At 38.2% G+C, this 20701-nt stretch overlaps 1 protein-coding gene, 1 non-coding gene and 1 pseudogene across 8 annotated transcripts in view; 1 reads left to right on the top strand and 2 right to left on the bottom strand.

The window, feature by feature from the left end:
* The window catches only part of DNAJB4 (DnaJ heat shock protein family (Hsp40) member B4), a 48612-nt gene that overhangs the window by 3211 nt on the left and 24700 nt on the right, over positions 1-20701 (top strand). The window contains exon 1 of one of the 7 annotated variants that reach the window (XM_025872001.2): positions 7218-7340. The exons of 3 other annotated variants lie outside the window; for them this stretch is intronic. The gene's annotated coding sequence lies outside the window, so the exon portion shown is untranslated. Of the gene's footprint in view, positions 1-7217; positions 7341-20701 lie in introns of those variants that run through there. 3 more of the 7 variants (XM_073896480.1, XM_073896478.1, XM_073896477.1) reach the window with 3 other exon arrangements.
* LOC112824153 (U6 spliceosomal RNA) lies at positions 15196-15301 on the bottom strand. The gene has a single exon (XR_003208291.1). It is a non-coding gene; the product is annotated as a U6 spliceosomal RNA (small nuclear RNA).
* LOC112824174 (fatty acid-binding protein 5 pseudogene) lies at positions 16971-17644 on the bottom strand (annotated as a pseudogene).

Below are 20701 nucleotides of genomic sequence, written 5' to 3'. Positions count from 1 at the left end.
ATGTAAATTTCTTAAAAGTGGATGTATCATAGCTAATAATCTAAAATTGGTTTATTATGCTTTGAGAGATTGGCTAAATATTTGCCTGGATTATATTTTATAGTCAGACTCTTACCACAGAAATTGGTATTTCATATTTTATCCTTAGGATGAAGCAAAAGTTGGTGTTTTTGAACTGCCAGAAGTATAGTAGGGAGCATTTAGATTTAGCAAATAACAGAGTGAAAAGATTAGCAAATGTAATAAAAGTTGGACTATTAAATGCACTGGCAAGTTTCTTCTTTTACCTTCTGACTTACTGGTTCCCAAATGACTATGTGATTTTTTTCTTAGCACAATTTTCATTTTGGATTTATTAAATCTGTGAGATAGTAACAGATTATTTTTAGCTGTTGGAGAAAAATAGTCCATTATGGATTTTTTAACAGGCTTTTTTTTTTTTAAGATTATTTATTTATTTATTTGACAGCGAGAGACACAGCGAGAGAGGGAACACAAGCAGTGGGAGAGGGAGAAGCAAGCTCCCCGCGGAGCAGGGAGCCCAATGCGGGGCTTGATCCCAGGACCCTGGGATCATGACCTGAGCTGAAGGCAGACACCTAACAACTTAGCCACCCAGGTGCCCACCCCTTTTTTTTAAGATTTATTTTAGAGAGGGAGAGAGAGTCCCAGGCAGACTCTGCTGAGCTCAGAGCCTGACAAGGGGCTCCATCTCATGACCCTGAAATCATGACCTGAGCTGAAACCAAGAGTGGGATGCATAACTGACTGTGCCACCCAGGCTCCCCTTAACAGGCATTTTAGAGTGACAAAATTGGACAGGCTTCCTGCCTCAACTTTCTACCGATCACCTACCTCCTAACAACTCTTGGCCAGAAGGATCTGATAACTTCATGCTATATACTGTGTGTCATTTAAACCAGGCCAGTATTTCCTCAGTACACAGTAACAACAGATTCAGGTTAGATGTGAGAAGAATAGTGGCCACTTCAAATTAAAGTAAATAGTCCAGGATGTCATTAGGGTGTTTGATCATTAGGTTGGTTATTGGTTTAATGACTTTTATATCCCTCTTGACTGAGTTTTTAGAATTCTGTTTCAGACTAAGGTGTGAATGGAAGCAGTATATATTAGCATTTTTTTTTAAAGATTTTATTTTTGTGAGAAAAATAAATTTATTTTAAGAGGGAGAGCATGTGAGTGCATGAGTTGGGGGGAAGGGGCAGAGGGAGAAGCTGACTCCCCACTGAGCAGGAAGCCTGATGTGTGACTTGATCCCAGGACCCTGGGATCATGACCTGAGCCAAAGGCAGATGACTGAGCCACCCAGGCACCCATATATTTTAGAGAACAAAGTTGTTAACACGAATTAGCTGGAGAACAACAGTTTGACCAGTGTCTGAAACTGGAGGCAGCCCCAGATAGTGGAAAGGACTCTGGACTAGGCCCAAGAGGATCTGTGTTCAAGTACAACCCATGTGCCCTTTGGTAAGTCACACAACTTCCTTTTACCAGCATACCAAAAAAAGAGGGCAATTTAATCTGTTTCTGAAAAGTAGCCAACAGTAAAGGATAATAAAAAGTCTTATCTTTTTACACTGTGACTTCTGTTATCCCTTTCAGAAGTTAAGATACTATCCTCTCACCCTCATTTATTAGAAATTTCTTATCTAATTTGGTTGCCAAATTTGATAGCGTGTCCTGATTGGAGGGCTGTAAGAAGACTGAAGAATAACTAGGATATTGCTTATGATCATTGATTTGCCCTAAGTCCAGACTTTTATTATCTTCATCATTCTCACTTATCCATAACTGCAGAGCTCCCTTTTTGTCAGGTACACTTCCCACCTCTTCCATTTTACTGTTGCCTGGTAATTTCCATTTTTCCAGAAAGCCTGTCGAGAACTCTAAAATTTAAGGATTCTTATTTGTTGTCATGTACTACGTCATGGCAATAATAGCATAGTATCATTTGGAATTCCCACTAGATTGTAAGGTCGGTGACAATAAAGGCTATGTCTTTTTCTGTGTTTTCACTGATTAGCACATACCTTATAGTGGCTAGTGCTATATACTGGGTCCTATTCTTAAGTGCTTTATCTGTATTTAATTCATTTATTCTTATAATAGCTCTATGAGGTACTTATTAAAATCTCCATTTTGCTGGGGTACAGGTAAGTTAACTAACTTGCCAAAGGTCACATGTTAGTGATCTGAACCCAGGCAACCTGTGTTGAAAGAATGGAAGAATCTATAAAAAGTCAAGTAATGAAATGGATCTCTGTAATTTCTGTGGTGTGGTTCACAACTTAGTATTTCTTACTTCGATTTTAAAAATACTTGCATTTGTTTTTATCAAGATATATGCCAAAGTTCTTCATGAGAAGGCAGGTGTTAATGTAATAAAAATATTATATACAAGATTAAAGAACCCATGTGTTGTATAATAGGATAGAAGCTTGTTTTTCTGTTAACTGCATTGGTTGGATTAGTAATATGCTTTACTAAAATATATATAGTGCTCTGTGCTGTGTGTATGTGTGAGAGCGTATGTGTATACATATATATTTGGTATGATTAATGTTATTTTTCAAATACATTATTTAGGGGGTTTATGTGTTTGTAATCCACATCACTAGATTGTAAGCTCTTCAAGAAAAGAATAGTATTGCTTAATTTTAATTTTTCCTCTGTATTACCACACAGCATCTATGATTGTGTTTGTACTGTTGGCATATTGGATTCCTCTACAAAATAGCCCACCTTCCAAAAAAAGCATACCAAGAGTTTTAAAATCAGACTCTTATGAAAATTAAAATTCTTTATAGTTTAATCTTTTAGAACAATTAATGCTTGAGACAAAGGTTCTTTATGAAAATAAAAATTTCCTTTGCCCTTCAGTGAAGGCAGAGGGCATATATGGGGGAAGAGAAAGGGGCTTGCTAAGGTACTGTTTCCCGACTTTACAGGGTTCTTCAAATTTAATGAGAGAAGGACCATCTTTACTGTATCATACACAGGGCCTCTTTGAATATATAAATAGTGTTTGGCTAGCTGTACACATCTTTTGGCAGGCTGTGTGTAAGCAGGATCTGTCCTTTGACCAGGATCAGGGGAGATACAGCACAGAATCATAAAATATATAGGAAATTGAATATCAATATTTAGTGAAGAAAATTCAGAGCTGCCTGCCCTTACTGATATACCATAATGCTCCCTTACTGTAGGGATAATGCTGGGTTGAAAATTTGGTACTCCTGACAGCATCTGTCTCAAAAAACTGGCTTTACCACCCAGTTCCTGAGTAATTTTAGTTAAATCTATAGCATACATCCCAATAACTTGGAATAAAGCTGGTATATAATGCTGCAGAATATAATATATAATGAAACTATAGAATATGTGTAATATATATGGTTTCATAATTTTTTTGACCTGTGAAAGTTTTTAAAAATTTTAATTCCACTGTAGGTAACATACAGTGTTACGTAAGTTTTGTTAATTTACCTTGAATTAGTCCTGTACTAATTTGCTACGTGTATTTCCAAACCTGTGTCTGCAGATATCTCCAAGACTCATTTTGTATGTTGCTTAAAAACCCAAATGTCTAAAGTAAATTGATATATTTACTGTTCTTCTTCTCCCTTTATTTTGTGGTCAAAACATGTTTTATTTTTTCTCTCCCTACTTGGATCATATATTTATATATCAGTTCCTTTCACTTCTGTTACATTTATCTTTTTCAAAAAAAAAAATTTAGCCAAATAAAGATCAAAATTTAAAATCATCTTTTTTCTTTTTTTTTAGGATTTTATTTTATTTATTTATTTGAGAGAGAGAGAGAGAGAGTACAAGAGGGGATAGGGTCAGAGGGAGAAGCAGACTCCCTGCCGAGCAGGGAGCCCGATGCGGGACTCCATCTAGGGACTCCAGGATCATGACCTGAGCCGAAGGCAGTCGCTTAACCAACTGAGCCACCCAGTGCCCTAGAAGCATTTTCTGTTTTTGAACTCTATCAGTTTTTTGTTGATCTAAGCTAGGGCAGTGTTTCTGAAACAAGGGTATGTTTGAGAAAAACTGCATTATCTGGGTGTTTTTTAAGAATGTGAATACTTGGGCTCCACCTGGGCCTAATGAAACTTGTTTTAGGAAATCTGCATTTCTTATTTAAAAAAAAAAAAGCATCACAGTTGATTCTTAGGCTTATCAGTTTGAAAACTGCCCTCTTATGCAAAAAGTTTAATAAATACAGAATTTAGCTTAATTAAATTTTATTTCCCCAGCTAGACTAGTACATGTTCTGAACACAGAGATCTTGTTCTCTCCCCTTTTCTCTCTGTATAAAAGAGGGCTGGTTGAGGACTGGATCTTACTCTTTGGTTTGCCCAGTATGGCTTGGTGCCTTTATGTTGGTAAAATCTTAATATCAAATTGAATTGTTTGTTATCATAGTTACCACTTCCCTGCAAAGCTATAGTTCAAATTGTTGAATATGTGGTTATGAATATTGGGGGCTTTTGAAGCTATCCAGCATGGAAAAGAAGCTTCACTCAATTTTTCTTAGGATAGCAGACTTAGAAAGACCTTGAATATCATCTGATCTGTTTCTGTCATATTATGGTGGAGGAAATTGTGGCCTGGATTGCTTGAGAGCCATGCACAAAATGACAAGATTAATTGCAGAGTCAACACTAGATTCCTAATCCAGTGCTCTTAATTTCATCAAAGAACTCTGGAGCAGCAGTGATTGGGTTAAATTTCAGTTGGAGGTTTTCTGCTTAGATTCTTCTTCTTAGGAAAGAAGAATCTTTGCAGAACCAAAAACATCTTGATATTTGTAATCAGGACATCTACCTTTACTCATAACACTGATGCTTTGAAGTAGATTATTGAAAGAGGATCTTTGCCAGTGAAATCCTTAACTAAAGATGGGTGGGTATGAGATGTAAAGCTCACTTGGCATACAGTTTTGTTGTTGTTTTTTAGTGGAACTTTTCTTCTCTGTCCTGACATTTCCATGTCTCTATTTATAGCAGTGATCTCTTTGGAATTTGCCTTCTGATTCTGTTTGTTCTTTTATGTTGCTTCATATTAACTGATATTCTCACTTCATTTTTGTTAAGATATATTTGAAAGGATTTGAAAAAAGAAGGAATTAAAAATTTTATTTATTTTATTTTATTTTATTTTTTAAAGATGTTATTTATTCATTCATGAGAGACAGAGGGATAGAGAGAGAGAGAGAAGCAGAGGGAGAAGCAGGCTCCCAAGGAGTAGGGAGCCTGATGCGGGACTCGATCCCAGGACCCTGGGATCATGACCTGAGCCGAAGGCAGACGCTTAACCATCTGAGCCACCCAGGCGCCCCAGGAATTAAAATTTTTAAAAGGAGCATCTGAAATTGTTATTTTTCTTTGATTTACCATAATCATTGTTTATAACAGGTCATCTAATTGTAGTACCTAGTGATACAAATACTGATTTTTCAAGATAGAATGGTAGTTTATTTTTTAAATTTAAGATCATATGAAGCCTACAATAAATTTCTTTTATCCAGGACAGGTAATGCTTTTAGATTCTTAACCTTGCTCTTTAAGGATGTACTTTGATACAAGTGAAGACCAAGAGATTTTTACTTAGAGCCTTTAAAATGGTAAACTCCTTAAGGGTGGGAACCATTTTATTTACCTTTGTGATTAACATAATACCTGTCATCCAGTAGGTGCTTATTTATTCGATTCAGTAAAAATGCTGGGCATTGTTCTAAGTGCTGGAGATAAAGTAGTAAACAAAATAGACAAATATGCCTACCCTCATGGAGCTTATTCTAGGGAGTGAATGTTGAATGAAACCATGAATCACTGCAAAGACTCCATCTTTGTTTTCAGATAGTTCTTTGCATCAGTCTAACAGAAAATATTCTAGAGTTGTGAGTTCGAGCCCCACATTGGGTATAGAGATTACTTAAAATCTTTAAAAAAGTAACCTGTAGTTTATTAAGTAATGGGTTGAAGAGTTGGAATGGAAGAAACTTAATGATCAGATCATTCATTCATTAAACATTTACTTCTTGAGTGGGCATATGTAAAATTATTTGAAATACATAATTGCCAGTTATTGTCATCCTGATTCTCATTCACTTGTGTTCTGTGTGCAACCCTGTGTAAAGGCCTCAGTTGCTAGTCAAGCCACAACCAGGGAATTTCATCTCAAATCAGATGCTACTTAGTGCCTCTGACTATGCTGACCAGCAACTCCATATTCACCAAAGTTCTAGTTGTTTGCTTGTTTATTGTCTGTTCTTCACACCAAAGTGTGAGCTCCACAGAACATCTTGTGTATTTTAGTTAGCACTGAATCCCAAGTACATAAAATAGCATGCCACAGTGTGTTTTAGTAAATAGTAACCAATCAGTCCCTGAGCACTCAAAATACAATTAATTCCCTTTTATTGGCATAACCTACATCTAGTCTTCACACTACTCAAAAAATAAAAATCTTCAACTCTAATATTCTTCGCTTAAGAAGAACTCTCTCTCTTGTTTACTAATCTATTCTATCTGTTCTTCTGACACTTCCCTTTTCTTTCAATCTCTATTACTTCCTGGCCTTAGTTTGCCAGTCCCTTCAAGAATTCCCAACTCCCATTCCCCTTGTCTTTCAGTAGTGTCCACTCTTTAAATCCACAACTCCTAATCGCTTAAAATAGACACTGGAGTTAGATGAGCTTCAGTTCACCATTTGTTACCTAAGTGCTAGGTTATTTAACCTTGCCAACTTTAACCTTTTTTGTTTCAGTTAGTTCATTTGTGTTTAAATCTGTTTTTATTTTTAAATTAAACTCTACACCCAACGTGGGGCTCAAACTCACGATCCGAAGATCAAGAGTCAATATGCTTTATTGACTGAGCCAGCCAGGCACCCCCTGAGTTTCAGTTTGTTTTTTGATACCCTAAGCATTGCTTTGAAAATTAAAAATGAGATTATTGTAACCAGATGCTATTTCCCATAAGTAATGAAAACCCGTATTAAATAATAACCAAAAAATCCAGGCATAGAGTGGCCCTACAGCTGGTTGATTTATAGCTCAGCAATACATGAGATACCCATGTTTTTTTTCATCTTTGCCCTCTGCCATCCTCAGCTAGTGGCTTAATGCTCCTAATGATTGCATAAGGGTTGCCATGGTTCCCAGTGTTATGCAGTCATAACTGTAAAGTGGAAGAAGAAAGTTTCTTGTCTTTAAAAGCAAGGAAACCTTTCTACTATCCTCTTCCCCTGGACACCAATCGGACTAACCTTGTGCTGACCAAAGCTGAATCACAGGCTTACTCTAGCAAGTAACCAGACTTGGTTCTGAATAATTAAGATTCATCTCCTGGGGATAAGGGAGAGGGCCCCACCTTCCTAGTAATAGTTATTATTACTAATGCATTTGTGAATCTTAGGACTCTGTCCTTGGAACTTTTTTCCCCATCTACATTCACTGTAGTATAAACTCTAGCCTCAAGGTTTTAATTTCACCTCTACTCCCAATTTTTTATCTTCCGTCTGGACTGTTTCTATGAATATTAGACTCCTATATCCAACTGCCTATTAGATACTACCATTCATAAGTTTAATAAACATCTTAAACTTAATATGTCCAATATTGAACTCCCCAATTCCCCACCCCTCAGCTCTTCTATCTTCCTATATTAGTCAATAGCAATTTTGTTCTTTCCATTTGCTGAAGCTGAAAAATCTTGTAGTTATTATTGATTTCTCTCATCCCACATTTGATTCACCAGGAAGTTCTATTGACTCTACCTTTAAAATTAATAATACCTCCACTGTTACATCATTGTCCAAACCACCTGAATTATTGCAATACATTCTTATTGGTCTTGCATCATTGCCCACCATACTTTCCCACTCTTTTCTTAAAATAGAAACCAAAGCAATCCTGTCATTCTGCATAAAACTCTCCAATGGCTTCTCATCTTCCCTCAATACAAACCAAAGTCTTTAGCAGCCTACAAAACTCTACACCATCTGGCCCCTTATTATTTCTCTGAATGTCCCCACCCCATCATTTTGACACACCTGCACCTTGAAGATGCCTGGCATTCTTTCACCTCCAGACTTTTGTACTTTGATTTTTCCCTCTACCTGGTTTCAACCCCCACATCTATATGTAGCTTTCTCCCTTTCCTCTTACAGGTCATAGTACAAATACCATTTTCTCTGTGAAGCCATTTCTGCCCACCCCATCTAAAATTTTAATTCTTGGGCGCCTGGGTGGCTCAGATGGTTAAGCGTCTGCCTTCGGCTCAGGTCATGATCCCAGGGTCCTGGGATGGAGTCCCACGTCAGGCTCCCTGCTCCTTGGGAGCCTGCTTCTCCCTCTGCCTCTCTCTCTCTCTCTCTTTCATGAATAAATAAATACAATCTTTAAAAAAATAAAAAAATAAAATTTTAATTCTTTTATTTTCCTTAGCTCCTACCATCATCTAACATTGCATATAGTAGTTTTTTTTTAAATATTTTTAATTATTAAGAAATCTTTATAGGAATGCCTGGGTGGCTCGGTCAGTGAAGCAGCTGACTCTTGGTTTCCTCATGATCTCAGGGTCCTGGGATTCAGCCTGGAGTGGAGCTCCATGCTCTGCACAAAGTCTGCTAGAGATTCTCTTCCTCTTGCTCCTGTTTTACCCCTCCCCCTACTCTCACATGCTTGCTTTCTCTCTCAAATAAAAAGATCTTTAAAAAAAATCTTGATAGGGATGCCTGGGTGGCTCAGAGTTAAGCATGGGCCTTCAGCTCCGGTCGTGATCCCAGGGTCCTGGGATCGAGTCCTGCATTGGGCTCCCTGCTCGGCGGGAAGCCTGCTTCTCCCTCTGCCTGCCACTGCCATTCCCCCTGCTTGTGCACACTCTCTCTTTCTCGCTCTCTGATAAATAAATAAAGAAAATCTTTAAAAAAAAAGAACAAAAAATTCTTTAAAAAAATATCTTCTATCTTCCCCATTAGAACGTAAAGTACATGAGGCAGGAATTTTTGTTCATACTGTATCCCCAGTACCTAGAAAGGTGCTTTGGCATATGGGAGGTCCTTAAAATGTTTGTAAAGAAATGAATGTTTAGTCATCATGATTTCTTGGTTTCAGCTGGGTCCAATTTAGTAATCTTACTTGTTTCTGATCAATTTCCTTCCTGTTTCTCATAACTGCTATGCCAGACCATCACCATTCTTATCAAATGCTCTTTTATTCTTTGCTCTTTAGTAGTGGATTTCCTTTTTAAAAAAATTTTTGGGCACCTGGGTGGCTCAGTTGGTTAAGCGACCACCTTTGGCTCAGGTCATGATCCTGGAGTCCCGGGATCGAGTCCCGCATCGGGCTCCCTGCTCAGCGAGGAGCCTGCTTCTCCCTCTGACCCTCCCCCCTCTCATGTACTCTCTCTCTCTCATTCTCTCTCTCTCAAATAAATATTTAAAAAAAACTTTTTAAAGAACATGGATAGCATCTATGAACTTCTTGTTCTTCCTAGTCTATCCTCTTGTCTTCAAATTTATAAATTGGTCCTTAAATATTTTCTGTTAATCTCAGAGCCTACTTCTCATTTTGTTCAAATTTTATCTACTTATACTCTTGGTACCAAACCCTCCAATCTCTCTGAACCTTACTTAAACAATAATTTAAGTATTTTTATATATCTCATTTTCCTCTACATTGTTTTCTTCTTCCCTTGACCATCTTAAAATTCCCTTGACCATCTTAAAACCTCCTTTATTCCTCCCTTATATAGAATTCTCTTCTTCCCTTCAGATGACTTTCTTGAAATGTTTAAATTTACTCTTCTATTTTCATGCCCCTCTTGTTCAGTTCCCTGGATTCTGGCTTTTGCTTTTCATTGCCCATAATTACATCTACTTCAGAGGATTGTTGTGAGAGATTAGATGAGGTTATATTTTTGTTAGAATAGTGTTTGCACATAATTAATGTTTTTTTGAGTGCTTACCATGATTACCGATAACTCTTGAAACCAAAATCACTCTTGTGGGTACTCTTCTATTACCTTTCTTGACTTTCCTGTATCCTTCATGAAATGCTCCTCCTTTTGATTTTGGGACACCAGTGGTATCAGGATGCTTTCTCCTTCAAGTAACAGAATTTCTCTAACAGTAAGTCCAATGATGGGTGGTTCCAGGATTGATTCAGAGATGCAACAACCCTATTGAGAACCCAGGCTCTTGCTCTCTTTACCCTCTACCATTCTCAGTGTCACAGATGTTTATCTTCAGGGTTGTAAGATAACAAGCATTGTGTTTTGATTTTCCAAAAGTAGAGAGGCAATGCGGGGGTTTCTCCTGGGCAGGTATTTCTTTATAGGGAAGACAGTCTGCCTGAAGTTCCCCAGAGCATTTCCCTTACATCTCATTGGCCACCCCTACACCAATCACTGGCAAAAGGAAATGTGATTACTATGATTGATTTAAACTAACCATGAGTCACTCCCCCGGGACTGCGGAAACTCCCCCTTCCTTGAGTTCATTATTTTGGAAGAAATTGGTATCTGTTAAGCAAGAAAGAAGTTAGGGATGGCTATTTGGTTCATAATCAGTAGTATCTGCCATTGCATTCTCACTTGGTCTCTGCTCCTTCTCAGTGTTTTTCATGGTCTCTTGATTGATGTGCCCTTTAAATGCTGGGTATCATAAAGTTCTGTCTTTGATTCTTTCAAAAATTATTCCTCTTTTCCACTTTAAAATACCACCTGTGTTATAATATTTTCTAAAGCTTTATTTCAGCCAAGACTTTTTTCCTAAGCCCCAATTAAGAATATCCAACTCTCTCCTGGACATCTTCATCCACATTCAATTCAATTAAATATTGTTTTACTAGGTTTTTGGGAGTCAAATAAATCTTCGCCCTATATGATCTTACATTATAGTTGGGGAGTTAGCCAGAGAAATGAGTTGTTATAACATAGATAGTAATTAGGAATGCAGTCTTAGCAAGCGATAAAATTTACCAAGTATACAAGTAACGTAGATGAATGGGTGATTAGTAGGGTGGTAGGCATGTTCTGGTGGATCTCCTTTTTCCCTTCAAATGTACTCTTCCTATATTCTACATTCTATACTGTCAGTAGTAGCACAAATGAGCACACCTTTGTTTAATCTAGAAATCAGGGCAATCTAAAATCTTTCCAAATCCCCAGATACAGTTGGTTGACAAGTTGTACACATTCTACTTTTATTACTTAAATTTACCCATTTGTCTTTTTATATCCTAGTCATACTTTAGGTCCCTGTAATTTCTCACTTCATTGAATTATTTACTTAGTAAAAGTTAATTGAATAGCAATGTATTATAAGGCTTTGTACTAGGGGAAAAAAAAGTTGTAGAAAAAACCCCCAAACTGGAACTCTTCAAGGGATGTTACAACCCTGTGGGTGAGGCATAAGCACACAGATAGTTATGTAGTTGTGATAAGTGATAGAGTGGAGATACTGGGAAAAATATGGGAACTAAAGGTCAAGGGAACCTAATCGAAGCTGGCACTCAGATTTGCCCAACTAGAGGCTGAGTCTCAAAGTGGTAGTAAGCTCCATGCCCAGAGAGAAGAGTGGAAAACACCCACACCATTTTCTTTACACATACCAAAGAAATATCACTTCAGAGACACTACTTTGGGTGACTATATTTAATATCGATGTTGCTCAAAAACAGTTTTTTAACTGATCATCATTAATGTAGAAGATTAACAGTAGTAGTATATCATACAGTTGATCATTATTCACCAGTTCTGTACTTTTTTTTTTAAGATTTTATTTATTTATTTGACAGAGAGAGACACAGCGAGAGAGGGAACACAAACAGAGGGAGTGGGAGAGGGAGAAGCAGGTTTCCCGCTGAGGAGGGAGCCGGATGCGGGGCTCAATCCCAGGACCCTGGGATCATGACCTGAGCTGAAGGCAGACGCTTAACGACTGAGCCACCCAGGCGCCCCAACTCTGTACTTTCTTATTTGCCCTCACTAAAATTTATTTATATCCCTGAAATCAGTATTTGGGATGTTTTCCCGGTCATTTGCAGACATATGCAGAGGCAGAGCAGCAAAAAAATATGAATCCTATGTTCCCAGCTGAGGTCCAACAAGGCAGTGCTTAGACTTCTTATTTTAACGCTCATAACAAGCCTTTGTGATCTATTCGTGCATTTTTGTATTTTTTGCACTAGTATGCATTTTGTTGGTGATTTCACTCTTTAAAGAAATGTTTCAACATAGGGCTGAATTGCTGTCTAGTGTTCCGAGGCACAAGAAGGCTTCGATGTGCCTTATGGAGAGAATTGATATGTTAGATAAGCTTCATTCAGGCATGAGTTACAGTGCTATTGGCCGTGAGTTCAATGTTAAATTGAATGAGGTGTCTTGAAACAGAAACACTCATCAAACAAGCTTATGTATTGATGAGTTGACTTAACCCTGCCATTTCCCTTAGGGGTAATGGTTCAGTATTCGCTAATTCAGCATCCATGACAACTTTAAAGAACATAACTATGGCAAATAATGAGAATCGACTATTTTGTGGGTAAATTTGATTTTGGGTAATAGCCAACGTCATTTATGGCCAGGGGGAATGGGTTAGATGAGGATGGTTAAGCTGGACAATATGGAGGTCTGATTATTAAAGTCTCTGTCAACCTTTTAAAATATTCTGCCCTTGTGATAAACAAATAGCTTACTCACCACCCTAAATATTCTAATATATTCTCCTTAGCAGACATGCCTAGGTTGAGAACAAGCTTACAGGTTTTATTTTACCATCAGCCAGGCTGATGTTTTACAGTGAAAGCTGTGTTTAATAGTGAAAACTTTTTTTTTTTAGTTTTTTAAAAGTTTACTAGATACAATAAAATTTTATTATGGTGTATGCTTACACTTCCCTCTTCCTCTAGTCAAGAATAAATTGTATAAAGCAAAGGTTAGTAAACATTTTTTTTGTTAAAGGCCAGAAGTAAATGTTTAGGTTTTGTGGGCCGTGGTCTCTGCCGCAACCCCTCAGCTCTGCCCCTGTCTTGCGAAAGTGGCAACAGATACTAGGTACTATTATATATATTTGTATTGTAAACTCCCGATACTGTTTTATCTTTCATGGCATATAACACAGTAGCACCTCAATAACAGTTGCCTTGACTTCCTGATTTAGCTTCCATAATAAAAAGGCTATATTTTAAGATATTTAAAAGTCAAACGTTAAAAACCATCCATTTAAAATTAAATTATTCTTGGGGCACCTGGGTGGCTCAGTGAGTTAAGCCACCAGCTCTTGATTTTGGCTCAGGTCATGATCTCAGGGTTCTGGAATTGAGCCCCAAGCCCGGAGTGTGGCTCCCCGCTCAGAGGTGAGTCTGCTTGGTTTCTCTCCCTCTACCCTTCCCCCCACTCGCATTCTCTCTCTCTCTCAAATAAATAAATCTTTTAAAAAATAATAACATTAAATTATTCTTGAATCGTATTTTTTTTTCTTATCTTTAAATGTCCTTCTTTGAAATTATAGCAGTTTGGACTTGTATTTGGAATTAGGCAGTCAATGGCCTAATTTTAGTGTAGTTGGTGAATACTATAGAACATGTTGGCTTATTTTATACATTTCCTAATACTTAACATTTGGTAGGTTGCAATAAAGTCTTTGAATCATAATTAAATCACAGTAACAGTGGTTTAATTATTATGACTTTATGGATGCACTGTGTTATAAAGATATTTGGTAGTTTGGGTTAGGTACTGGTTTAAATAAAAGAAATCAATTTAGAGTTATAAATAGTTGGAGAGCTAAACAGACTTGCTAGATAATCAGTTTATTGCAGTTTTGGCTAAGATTCTTTTTTTTTTTTAAAGATTTTATTTATTTATTTGTCAGAGAGAGAGAGCACAAGCAGGGGGAGGGGCAGAGGGAGAAGTAGGCTCCCCGCTGAGCAGGGAGTCTGATGTGGGGCTCCATCCCAGGACCCTGGGATCATGACCTGAACCGAAGGCAGACGCTTAACCAACTGAGCCACCCAGGCGCCCCTTGGCTAAGATTCTAACAGTTCAGTGAAATAGCAGCCTGTGTTCTTTCCTGCCTCTCCTCTGTGCTAGACTTTTTCTTTGTATTACTTGTCTTATTCCTAGGAACCGTTGGCTTCACTGTAGCCACAGATTGCTCCCTTTTGTTTTCCAGCGGATTCTGATGCCTTCTCTGACTCCTCATGAGAGGAGAAACTTTAGAAAAGAATGAAGTGAAAATCACATAAGTTTCTCATTTCCTAGTGATGCTTTTATTCAACACTGAAAGTATAGGTACTAAGTGACCATGTGTAAATGGAGCCATTCCCACTACTTTAAATGTAAAGTATCATTTCAAAAAAATACAAGTGCCTTTTTTAAAGATTTTATTTATTTGAGAGAGAGAGAAAGCATGTGAGAGAGAGAGAGCAGGAGCAGGGGGAGGGGCAGAAGGAGAAGCAGGTTGCCTTCTGAGCAGGGAGCCTGATGAGGGGCTCAATCCCAAGATTATGACCTGAGCCGAAGGCAGACGCTTAACTGACTGAGCTACCCAGGCGCCCCTCAAGTATTTTTTTCTTTCTTTCTTTTTTTTTTTTTTAAGATTTTATTTATTTGTCAGAGACAGAGCACAAGCAGGGGGAGAGGCAGAGGCAGAGGGAGAAGCAGGCTCTCCGCTGAGCAAGGAGCCTGATGTGGGACTCGATCCCAGGACCCTGGGACCATGACCTGAGCCAAAGGCAGCTGCTTAACCGACTGAGCCACCCAGGCATCCCTCAAGTATTTTTTTCTTAAAGATAAAAAATGGAATACTAGGGGCACCTGGGTGGCTCAGTCGTTAAGCGACTGCCTTCGGCTCAGGTCATGATCCCAGGGTCCTGGGATCGAGCCCCGCATCCGGCTCCCTCCTCAGCAGGAAGCCTGCTTCTCCCTCTCCCACTCCCCCTGCTTGTGTTCCCTTTCTCTCGCTGTGTCTCCCTCGGTCAGATAAATAAATTTAAAAAAAATCTTTAAAACAAATGAATACTATTTTTCAATGTAATTGAGGTAAAATTGACAAAATTGTAAGATACTTGAGATAATTTGATATATGTTTACATTCTGAAAGGATTCCTCCCCTCTAGTTAATTCATATCCATCACCTCACATATTTACCTTTTTTTAAGATAGTAAACATTTCACAAATCTGCATGTGATCCTTGCACAGGGGCCTTGCTAATCTTTCAGTGTTATTCCAACGATAGTGTATGTGTTGCTGAAGTGAGCACGGGGATACTATTTTATATAAGTAAAAATGGACTTTTCTTTAGAATGCATCTGTTAAGATTTTATTTCCCATAAATGCATATGTGAGAGATGTGTATGTGTGATACTTAAGTTCATAGGTTGAGATTTCTGAAAAATTGGACTATAGCACTGGTGATTTGTAGAAACCTCTATGTCTACACTGGCTAATACAGTGGCCACTAGCCACATGAAAGCTAAGGACCTGAAATGTGGCTATCTGAATTGAGATGTTGTATAAGTGTAAAATTCGTACTGGATTCTGAAGACTTAGTGCCAAAAAAAGAGTGTAAAAGATTATTATTATCGATAGGATTTAGAAAGAAAGAGGGGGATGGGGAGGGTTTTCAGTTTGGACCGAGAACACAAAGCCCAGTGGAAAAGAGCATAAAATGTGTGTGATACAGCAAAAAAACTGGTCAGATTATATGGCAGAGGGTTTAGGAAGGCTCACATTAGGAAGCTGACAGAAAAAGTCAGAAGCTGACTGAAAAAGTCAGATTGTTGAGAGTTTTGAATGTCATTTTTTTAATGCAATAACAACATTATTATCTTTATAATGATTACATGTTGTAATGATAATATCTTAGATTTATTGAGTTAAATAAAATACATTTTTAAGATTAATTTTACTTTTCTTTTTACTTTTATTAAAATGTGGATTCTAGAAATACTTATATGACATATGTGGCTCACTTTATATTTCTGTTGGACAGCATTGCTCTAGATTATATGATCTTTCAACATAGTCAAAGTGTTATAATCAAATATCAATTTACAAGACCCATTTAAAATGACCTAGAATTCTATAGTTTTTTTTTAATTCTCTGATTCAGTATTAAAAAGTAATATAGAGAACACTTTATTTTAACTAATTCCAAAATGCTAGGAAAGTATGAGATTAGCTCACTGTATATTCACTAGTCCTTGAGTAAGTTTTTCAGTGACTTCTTGTAAAAAAGGGTACAAAGAAGGGAAGTTGTTACTGGCTTTTTTTTTTTTTTTAAGATTTTATTTCTTTATTTGACAGATAGAGACAAAGCGAGAGAGGGCACACAAGCAGAGGGGGTGGGAGAGGGAGAAGCAGGCTTCCCGCCAAGCAGGGAGCCCAATGTGGGGCTCAATCCCAGGACCCTGGGATCATGACCTGAGCCGAAGGCAGACGCTTAACGACTGAGCCACCCAGGCGCCCCATTGTTACTGGGCTATTTTATTAGGATACTTTTTTTTTCCTTTTTTAAACAAGGAAAGCCTTGTAGGAAGGAAATCTTTTTTTTTTTTTTTGAGTAGGCCCCACACACAACATGGGACTTGAACTCATGACCCTGAGATCAAGAGTCACATGCTCTAGTGATTGAGCCACCCAGTGGCTCAGAAATTATTTTTTAAAAAACAAAATATTTCTGATTCTTGGTGTCTTCAGATAACTCTAGTAATTTTTATAAACCTTTTTTTTTAAGATTTTATTTATTTATTTGACAGAGAGAGAGAGCGAGCAAGAGCAGGAACACAAGCAGGGGGAGTGGGAGAGGGAGAGCAAGCTTCCTGCCTAGCAGGGAGCCCAATGTGGGGCTCGATCCAAGCATCCTGGGATCATGACCTGAGCTGAAGGCAGACGCTTAATGACTGAGCCACCCAGGCACCCCTAAATTTTAATAAACTTCTTTTTTTTTAGCACAAATTTATTTACTAACCAAAGGGATGATCCTAATTAAATCAACACTTTGAAATAGATGCATGTAAAATGTTTGTGATAAAGATAATTGAACACAGTAATGAAAAAAAAAGCAGTATGGAGATTTGCTCATTGAACTGAGCTTGTTCATCCTCACAGCTAATTCCTGTCCACAATGATGATGGAATTCTTATTCTACTTTTCATAGACTGAAGTACAGGTGACATTATTCATGACGCATTCCACCACTAATTTCCCATTTTCCAATTTTCTTGTGATTGTGCTTTCCTTCCCATCCCATTCCTGATGTTGAACCAACGCGCCGTCTGTGAAGTTGCAGACAGTCTCAGTTTTTCTGCCATCAGCTGTAGTTTCTTCAAACTTCTCTCCCAGGTTACATGAAAATTGTGTTGTTTTCAAAGTGCTCTCAGTTTTTATGGTGAGGTTTTTGCCGTCAGAAGAGATGATACAATCTGGTTTGGCCATTGCACCCACTTTTCACAGAGCCATTCCACTCCTACTTCCTTCATGTATTCTTCAAAGCCTTTGCTCTCCACTAAGCGCCATCTTCCTACCAGCTGCTGAATGGTGGCCATGATGGGTGCGGGCTGGCGGGCCTAGCGAGCAGAGCAGAGTGGGGCATTGGGAACGTGGCTTCCTAATTTTTATAAACTTCTTAAAGCAAGTTCATGTTATTTTTTTGAAGGCATATACTTTTAAATTTTATTTATTTTTATTTTTTTTATTTATTTATTTTTAGAGAGAGAAGAGAGGGGAGGGGTAGAGGGAGAGAAAGAATCTTAAGCAGGCTCCACACCCAATGGGGAGCCCAGTGTGAGGCTGGATCTCATGACCCTGAGATCATGACCTGAGCCCAAATCAAGAGTTGGACGCTCAACTGACTAAGCCACCCAGATGCCCCTGTTTATTTATTTTAAAATTTTATTTCTAAGTAATCTCTACCCCCAATGTGGGGCTCAAACTCACAACCCTAAGATCAAGAGTTGCATGCTCCAAGAGTGAGCCAGCCAGGTACCCCTGTACTTTTAAATTTTGTTGTAAATCTTTTCTTTTGTAAAGGCCCTTAATTCAATAAAATTAAATGTGTATATTCAATTATAGTGCTTTCTGCAGGAAAAATATTAAAATCAAGCAATGACACAGTATTAAAACTTGAAAACTTTAGGAGTTACCAATATAACTATAGTGATAAAGTGCTGGGAAATTCCAATGGTACAGACAATAGTCCAAGGAGAATTATGACTGATAAAAAAGCTCTTGTTCTCTTTTTAGGTTAGTTTAACATCTTTTATTGTTACTCTTGAAGCTTACAAATATTAATGAAACTTTGTCAAGAATGTACCTTAGAACCAAGAAAGTAATTTCACTAGCTTCAAAGTAAACTGACACTTAAGAAATGTCAGGGATGGGGTGGCTGGGTGATGGACATTGGGGAAGGTATGTGCTATGGTGAGCGCTGTGAATTGTGTAAGACTGATGAATCACAGACCTGTACCCCTGAAACAAATAATACATTATATGTTAATAAAATTTTTTTTAATAAAAATAATAATAAAAAAGAATGTCAAATACCTGGGACCCCTTGGTCTCTCAGGTGGTTAAGTGTCTGCTTTCAGCTCAGGTCATGATCCCAGGGTCCTGGAATTGAGGTCTGCGTTGGGCTCCCTGCTCAGCGGGGAGTCTGCTTCTTCCTCTGCCTGCCACTCCCCGTGTTTGTGCTCTCTCTCTCTCTGACAAATAAATAAAATCTAAAAAAAGAGAAAGAGAGGGCGCCTGGGTGGCTCAGTTGGTTAAAGCGACTGCCTTCGGCTCAGGTCATGATCCTGGAGTCCCGGGATCGAGTCCCACATCGGGCTCCCTGCTCGGCGGGGAGTCTGCTTCTCCCTCTGACCCCCTTCCCCCTCGTGCTCTCTGTCTCTCATTCTCTCTCTCTCTGAAATAAATAAATAAAATCTTTAAAAAAAAAAGAGAGAGAGAGAGAGAGAGAGAAAGAAAAGAAAGAAAAAGAAAGAGAGAGAAAGAAAGAAAGAAAGAAAGAAAAGAAAGAAAGAAAAAAAGAAAGAAAGAAAGAAAGAAAAAAAGAAAGAAAGAAAGAAAGAAAGAAAGAAAGAAAGAAAGAAAGAAAGAAAGAAAAGAAAGAAAGAAAAAGAAAGAAAGGAATGTCAAATACCTTTTAAAAGAAAGTTTGTTTTTGGGGCTCCTGTCTGGTTTAGTCGGTAGAGCATGCCACTCTTGATCTTGGGGTTGTGAGTTCGAGCCCCACATTGGGCATAGAGGTTATGTAGAAAAATAGTTTTTTCAAAGACCCAATGAATTAACCCTTTTTGAAGAACATGAAGGAGCAGTCATTAAGTTAAAAAAATGACATTCAAAACTCTCAGCAATCTGACCATAACTTCGTCAGCTTCCTAATGTGAGCCTTCCTAAATCCTATGCTGTAATCTGACCAGTCTTTTTGCTGTATCACATACATTTTATGCTCTTTTCCATTGGGCTTTGTGTTCTCGGTCCAAATAGAAAACCTTCCCCATGCTCCTCTTTCTTTCTAAATCCTATCAATCTTTCAAGACCCTGCTCATATTTTTCTTTTATAAAACTTCCCCATACCAGCCCAATTAACATTTGTATGTATTTTATTTTTGTAAAGCCCTTTCACATATTTTCTCATTCTTTATGTCAGTCTAATGAGATAAATGATGTTATCTATTTCATAGAATAAGGGAACTGAGTCTTAGAGATATAGTCATTTTTCCAGAACTTAATATAGATACTAAATAGTGAAGCTAGGAATATTAGAACCAATTCCTCTCATTCCAAGTTTCATCGTCTACTCTCTATGGCTTAATGGTCCCTTAAGTCCTGTAACAGTTACATAACACACTTACTTAAAGCCATTAATTGTTACCCTATGTGTATCAAACTGTTTAACTTGTTTGTTAGCTGTAGGCTTGGAGGGATATGTACAGATTGTTCATGGGGAAGGGGGAATAAATGGAAAGGTGAAGAGAGCTGAATACATTTTTTTTTTAAGGATTTTATTTAATCATTTGAGGGAGAGTAAGAGAGAGAGCATGAGAGCAGGGTGGGGGGCAGAGTGAGAAGCCGATGCCCCGCTGAGCAAGGAGCCCAATGCGGGGCTCGATCCCGGGGCCCTGGGCTCATGACCTGAACCAAAGGCAGATGCTCAACTGACTGAGCCACCCAGGCACCCCTGAATACATTTCTTGATAATAGAATCAAAGAGGTCATTAAGAGCTCTTCACCAGTCTACTTGCTCTTCTGAAAGCATTATACTTTTTTAAAAACTGATACCTAGCCTTGTTCCTTTTCCTCTACCTATTTTAGTGCCAAATTTTTAGTATAATTCTTAAAACAGACCTAAACAGTGAGGTCTTCCCTGACCATCCTGGGTAAGGTAGCCCCTCTCCAATTCCTGCCTTAGAAACATTTAAAATTTTTCTTGGGCACCTGGGTGGCTCAGTTGGTTAAGCGACTGCCTTCGGCTCAGGCCATGATCCTGGAGTCCTGGGATCGAGTCCCACATCGGGCTCCCTGCTCAGCAGGGAGTCTGCTTCTCCCTCTGACCCTCCCCCCTCTCATGCTCTCTCTCTATCTCATTCTCCCTCTCAAATAAATAAAATCATTAAAAAAATAAATAAAATTTTTCTTCAAAGCCCTTCAAACTATC

The sequence above is a fragment of the Callorhinus ursinus genome, unplaced genomic scaffold, assembly GCF_003265705.2.
Source record: "Callorhinus ursinus isolate GAN/ISIS: 27379988/994484 unplaced genomic scaffold, GSC_fseal_2.0 scaffold9, whole genome shotgun sequence".
NCBI lineage: Eukaryota > Metazoa > Chordata > Mammalia > Carnivora > Otariidae > Callorhinus > Callorhinus ursinus.
Note: the sequence above shows the minus strand (reverse complement) of the source record. Positions and strands in the feature narration are given on the sequence as shown.